This window comes from Cannabis sativa, chromosome 2 (genome assembly GCF_029168945.1).
Source record: "Cannabis sativa cultivar Pink pepper isolate KNU-18-1 chromosome 2, ASM2916894v1, whole genome shotgun sequence".
In the NCBI taxonomy this organism is placed as follows: domain Eukaryota; kingdom Viridiplantae; phylum Streptophyta; class Magnoliopsida; order Rosales; family Cannabaceae; genus Cannabis; species Cannabis sativa.
In genome coordinates this window covers 33,875,978-33,882,123 of record NC_083602.1, presented here as the reverse complement: position 1 = coordinate 33,882,123, position 6,146 = coordinate 33,875,978, and the positions used below count along the sequence as shown (strand labels likewise).

The window sequence follows — 6,146 nt, the reverse complement described above, 5'->3', positions numbered from 1 at the left end:
TCTTACAAGCAATATTATCTCAACTAGTGGGGGGACCATGGGTCTATATAACCGAGCTTCCAATAAGCAGATCAAGAATTTATAACCTAGATTCACTGACTTATTAATTCTTCGTTGAATCCACGCATAGAACTTAGAATTGCACTCTCAGTATATAGAATGCTCTATATGTTCCACCATATAGACACATCATTAGTTATCCATTGTTATAATCCTAATTTGATCAATGATCCTCTATATGAATGATCTACACTGTAAAGGGATTAGATTACCGTTACACCCTACAATGTATTTTATCCTTAAAACACTTAACCCCGTATAAATGATATTTCAGCTTATGTGAAATGAGTACTCCACCATTTATTTTCGTTTGGTCAAGCTCAAAGGAGATCATCCTTTACTTACTATTCGCCAGATAGAAGCTATAGATTCCATGTTTATGTTAGCTCTCCCACTCAATTGCACTACCGTGTTCCTAAAATGTACATATCACCCTGGCCCAAAAGTAGGCTTAACTAACAAATCAAAGAACACGAATAGCCTCTTGAGATTGAGCCTAATCATAACAGGATTAAGATCATTTTATCTAGGATCAACTAGGCGATATTGACTTGAATAGATATTACGGTAAGTTTAATAAATCTAAGTCAAAGTTCAATATCGGTCCCTTCCGATGCATACTGCATGCATCCAACCTGGGCTTTACTTTAACTAATGCTCTGGAAAGAACATAGCATTTCTTTAAATGCAAGTAAAATCTGTTGTAGATTATCATCTCAGTAAAATCCTGTGTCTGATAAATCTAGGAAACTTTATTCACATAGTCATGTTTACTTTCCAAAGTGTTGACAACACAATAAATAGGATCAAGTATGTGAAAAGGGTTTCAGATAAATTTATAAATCAAATAGACAAACAATTGATAACATGAACCAAAACATACACAAATGAATGAAAAATACTTCTGTTTCTTTATTGATGTTGAATAAAATGGATTACATTGAAATGGAGTTTTATTTAGGGCATAAAACCCAACAATAAATTACTATTATTTAAAATAGTAAAACACAAAATCAAAAACCACCATGCTCATCTATGGATGATTTTCACATAAAATCTATTATCCTTGTATTCTCACCTTACTTAACAAAAATTAAAATCGAGCCCTTAAATGAAAAATGTCATTAACGTTTGAAGTAAGCTTTAAAAAGCTCTAAACTTGATTTATAACCTGAAATCACCTCAGTTTCAGCAAGAAAATATTGAAACTAGTCCCATGACTACCCGAGAACAATCCTATAAAATCAGAACCTTCATAACTATTCTAATTCACAAAACTCCTATACAAAACCAATTGTCTTTTAAACTTAAAACGAAATTAAACCATACTTAAGCTTTCTCTCTTCAAGGATTCGTTATCCTGCTACTATCGAAGCTTAGATCGCTAGGTTTCGAGTTGAAAATCGAAGAAAATGAAGATAGGGGGAGAAGGTTTTGTCGAAGGAGAAAGAACGAGGGTCTATTAATTCGTTTCCGTTTATGTTTACTTTAATTTATAATATATATTAACGATAACTTTATGAATAATATAATATGATATGAATAATAATATTAATAATAACTTTATTATTAATAGTTATCTTATTATTTTTTTAATCACTAAGAAATTTCTACTTCTAAGGTATTTGGCTAACTCAGAGTACCCTAAAATACTCCAGTATTTCTAAAATCAACTTATCCCAATAATTCCATAAATATTTCTAACTAAAATCGTTGTGACATTTTTGGCCTCCAATCGAGTCTCCATAGTTGTGGAACCTAAAAATATTTTATTTCACAAATATCTTATATTATATCAACGTATTTCAAATAAATCTCTGTAATTAACAAATTACGCGTATTTATCCACTTATCGGATCTTCAGGTTCGCCGAACCTGAAAATATTTTTATTCCACATCTAGCTCATATTACATTCACACTTGCTATATAAATCTCCATAATTTATAAATTACGCGTATTTACTCACTTATAGAAAAATTTAAATTTTATGCTGAAATATACTAGTAGGATCATAATCCCACTTATTACCTGATTAACCCATAATATATAAACCCTAAATATATACCATTAGGCTTATCGAGATATTACAGAGGCCATACTCAACTTATCATTATATTACTTGTTGTCGATTGTGTGCACTTACGTATATATGTATATATATATGGGTATACTCTTAATGGGTATTACCTATGAATGGGTATTCTATAATTAGTCATTGGATCAAATCTAATGGTTGATATTTATAACTATTAATTAAATTTTTAAATTTAATATTTCTTATTTTAACCTATTACCTAATGACATGGAAGTCATTTTTTATACATTCTTTCTATTTTCTCCTCATTCCATATATATATATGGAGAGTTATAATTACACACCATAAAATAATAATAACTACACCCCAATAAATATTTACATTTTAGTAAAATAACAAATATAATTACTTTTACTCCACTACTAAAAAAATTGATTTGATTGTTACAAATTTTTTTTTAAGAAAAAAAAATTATTAGTTAAAAACTTTTAAACTATAAAATCGTTCATCAATAGATAATTTTAAAATTCATAGTAATTATCAAATATAAAAATAATACATTTGAAAAATTATTCTATCCATTCTTATATATTTATGTTTACATTATATATGCTTAAATCTGCAGAAATTTAATGATTCATAATATATAATATGCTAGATATTGTTACTAGATCTTTATCCATTTGTCATTTTTTTTTTCTTTTTATTTATTTATTTTTTTTTTATAACACAATATATGTAATGCATCATTGTTCATAAAACAACTAAATGCAGAGAAGTAAATTGTAGGAAGTCTTCTTATTCTTTGAGGTATTTTTAAAAAAAAAAAAAACTTTAAAGATAATTTTGAGGTGTACTAAATAATACCCTTTTGTAAATAAAGTGGGGTGTGGTTATAAAAGTTAATATTTAATGAGATAAATTTAGTAATGGGGTGTAGTTATAATTTTAGAGGGTGTCAATATAATCTCCCTATATAATATTAATACATTCATGTCTTACAATTTAATTATGATAATTTAAGTATTTTCATTCAAAAAATATCAATAATCAACTGCCAGTTACATCGTCAAACTTCACTACAAATATTTTCAATCTAGACAACAAAGTTATAACATATATTAATTTTTTTAAAAAAAATCCATAACATATATTATAAAATACGTAATAATTTATCAATATTAAAAAAACATCAATTTTAATTATTGGTTTAGCCTAATAATAATTAATATAATTAATCATAGCATAATTGGTAGGTATACTATTAGTTCAAAGTATTGTAATGACATATTTTTCTTAAAATTTTTTAGTATAAATTTTAGAAATTTGAATTTCTATAATAATATTATAATTAATCTTGTTTTATAATAGAGTGAAAATATTTTTTTCCTTATTATTATTTTTATCATTGAGTAATTCTTGTATTAAATAAAAATTTTAAGAGTTTGTAATTTTTGTGGTGATTAGTCTTACATCATTATTTGTTAATCTATATTAATTACTGCATTAAGTCAACTATAAAAAAAGAGAATTTATAAAAAAAAAAAAAATATGAAAGAGAGGAATATAGAAAATTTGTAGCGCTATAAAATTTGGATCATCGTATATAAGATATTTAAACGTCCGTTATAGCAGCAAATGTCTTTTACTTTTTTATTTAACTTTTCTTGTTTGGTTTCATAAAGTTTGACATTAGTGGCTAATTTTTTTCTCTCATAAAATATGATGTTTGGTGACTCAATTTTTAGCCAACAACACGAAGTCACAAATACAATAATAATGATTTTATAATTAATAAAAGAACAAAGAATATAATATAACAAGAATAAGATTTATAGAGGTTCTATACTAATTATAATGGTAGTAGTCTAATTGTCTTGACCTATAAATTCCTTAGTTCAGACCTAGAATAATATGAACAAGGTTCAAATGAGCTTTCCAAGTTTAGAACAGGAGCATTAGTGGAGCTGGACATGAGCTCTGACTCCATCCAGGCTGAATTTACAAGAAGGATCTGGAACTTTGAAGCCAAACCTCTCCCTCAATTGAAAAGTCAAACAAGTCTAAGAAAAGGAAGGACACTCTCAGGAGGCATGCAAGAACATAATATGAAAGGGAGCTTGTAATCACTCAAGATCATGGAATTTGACTCACGTGGCATTCAGTTGACGTGGTCCCGAGAAATTAGGTGGTTGTCCCCTATGCCAGACCACCAAAAGGTTCATGGGAAAAAGAAAACTACCTTTTTATCCAACATCCACTACTATTACATTCTCTCTCTAAACCGACCGCACACGCATACCTGTCACTGTTAGCAGCGCGTTTGCATACGGACAACAGTTACCAACATATTGGGCCTCACCAAAATTTTGGGCACTTCTAGAACAATCGGTCGCTCGATTCTGCCTAGTTTCTGCAACTCAAAAATTTTCGAGTTATAACCCTCTTAAACTTGTTCAAATCAATTATAACTTTCCAGAACATTATGTTCATGCATTCTAAACAAAACTATAAGCTCAGAACACAACATAAACTAAAGAATCAACATTCACCATTAAGCTATATAAACCTAATATTTATTTTTTGTGGTATAAGTACCCAACGTTTGTAAAACTATAATTTTTCTCCAGTTTCGTCAGTATAGACTATGTTTTGAAATTAGATACTACATATTTCTATTTAGACCCTATGATTAAGAATCTAGGCCTTATATATGCCCTATTTAGACAATAACAGAATTTGTACAAATAAAATTAGAGAAAAATTACAGTTTTATAAACATTGGGTACTGTTGCCCCTGAATTCGCCCAAAATACGTGGACTAGTCGAAATAGGACACGTGTATCAGATAACTTGTAAATATTTGTTAAGTCTTTGTGCGCCACAAGGAAGCGCTGTTAGCATGGGTCCCGGAGGAGGCACCCGGAATACAAGGTACTCCAGGAAGCTCGCATAGCGTGAAGGCTCTCCGGGATGTGTCAAGTCTCTCCCGAGCAATCAAGTCGCATTTAATGCCGCATGGGAGGAAGCGTGTTGGGACTGTAACACGCAATAAAGTCTGACGGCACAACCCCCAAACAGCAGCGCTACAGTAATGATCATTTAAGTCTAGCGACGGCTACTCTGCGAAGAGTCACGTCAATCACAAGGCAAAAAGGACATTCTTCATAAAAACCCTACGGCACCTAGGGATTTGACCATGCATCACCCATGGTATATTCATTGGAAATGCCCAACTTTATGGATACTTACAGATACATGTGTAAGAACAATTCTAGGGATTATCCCCACCAAAACACTATAAATACCCCCTCAAAGCTCATTTAATGGGGTCGAGAATCTTGGTTTGCAAAAGAGCAAGAAGAGAAAATACTCACCAAGAACATTCTCTGTATTTATGAGAAAGACATTCTCTCAAGTGTGGAATTTGTATTAAAGACATCCATTAATAACAAAGACTCGTGGACTAAGGCTCATTAACGCCCCAACCACGTAAAAATCTTCATCTCACTTTCTTACAGCTCTTTATCATAATCATATTTTAATAGTTGCCGAAAATCTCGGTCAACATTTTGGTGCTTTCATTGAGAGTTGAACTCAAGACCTCCCGCTTACCAAACGGGTGCTCTAACCAACTGAGCTATGAAAGCTACTACCTAACAAGCATTTGACTTCACAACAATGGTGGAGACAAGAAGTACACGTCACCCTCGCCCTCTGGAAGATGCTCAAGATCCAAATGAGGAAGTTGTAGCCTCAAGAGCAGCAGAGGAATCCGAGGAAGAAGAAGAAGAAATAGTTCCCGACGAGAACTACGAGGAAAACCTCGACGAGTATGCCTACGACGGAGGAAGTTACTCAGAGTTGGTGCTCCTTAGACAAAAAGCTATCGATCATGAAGCTGAGAACGAAGCTCAGAAAGCGCAAAATCAAAAAATGCAGGAAGTGATGCTAGCCATGCAGAAAGCCATGGAGGCTGCTGGTATTCACGTGCATCCCAAGGCCATGGCCGCTGGGCTCGACGGGGAACCAGCGACGTCCTCGCCTAA

At 31.6% G+C, this 6,146-nt stretch overlaps 1 non-coding gene across 1 annotated transcript; it reads right to left on the bottom strand.

Moving 5' to 3' along the window:
- Nucleotides 1-5,673: 5,673 nt before the first annotated feature.
- TRNAT-GGU (transfer RNA threonine (anticodon GGU)) lies at nt 5,674-5,747 on the bottom strand. The gene has a single exon. It is a non-coding gene; the product is annotated as a tRNA-Thr (tRNA).
- Between the last annotated feature and the right edge of the window lie 399 nt (nt 5,748-6,146).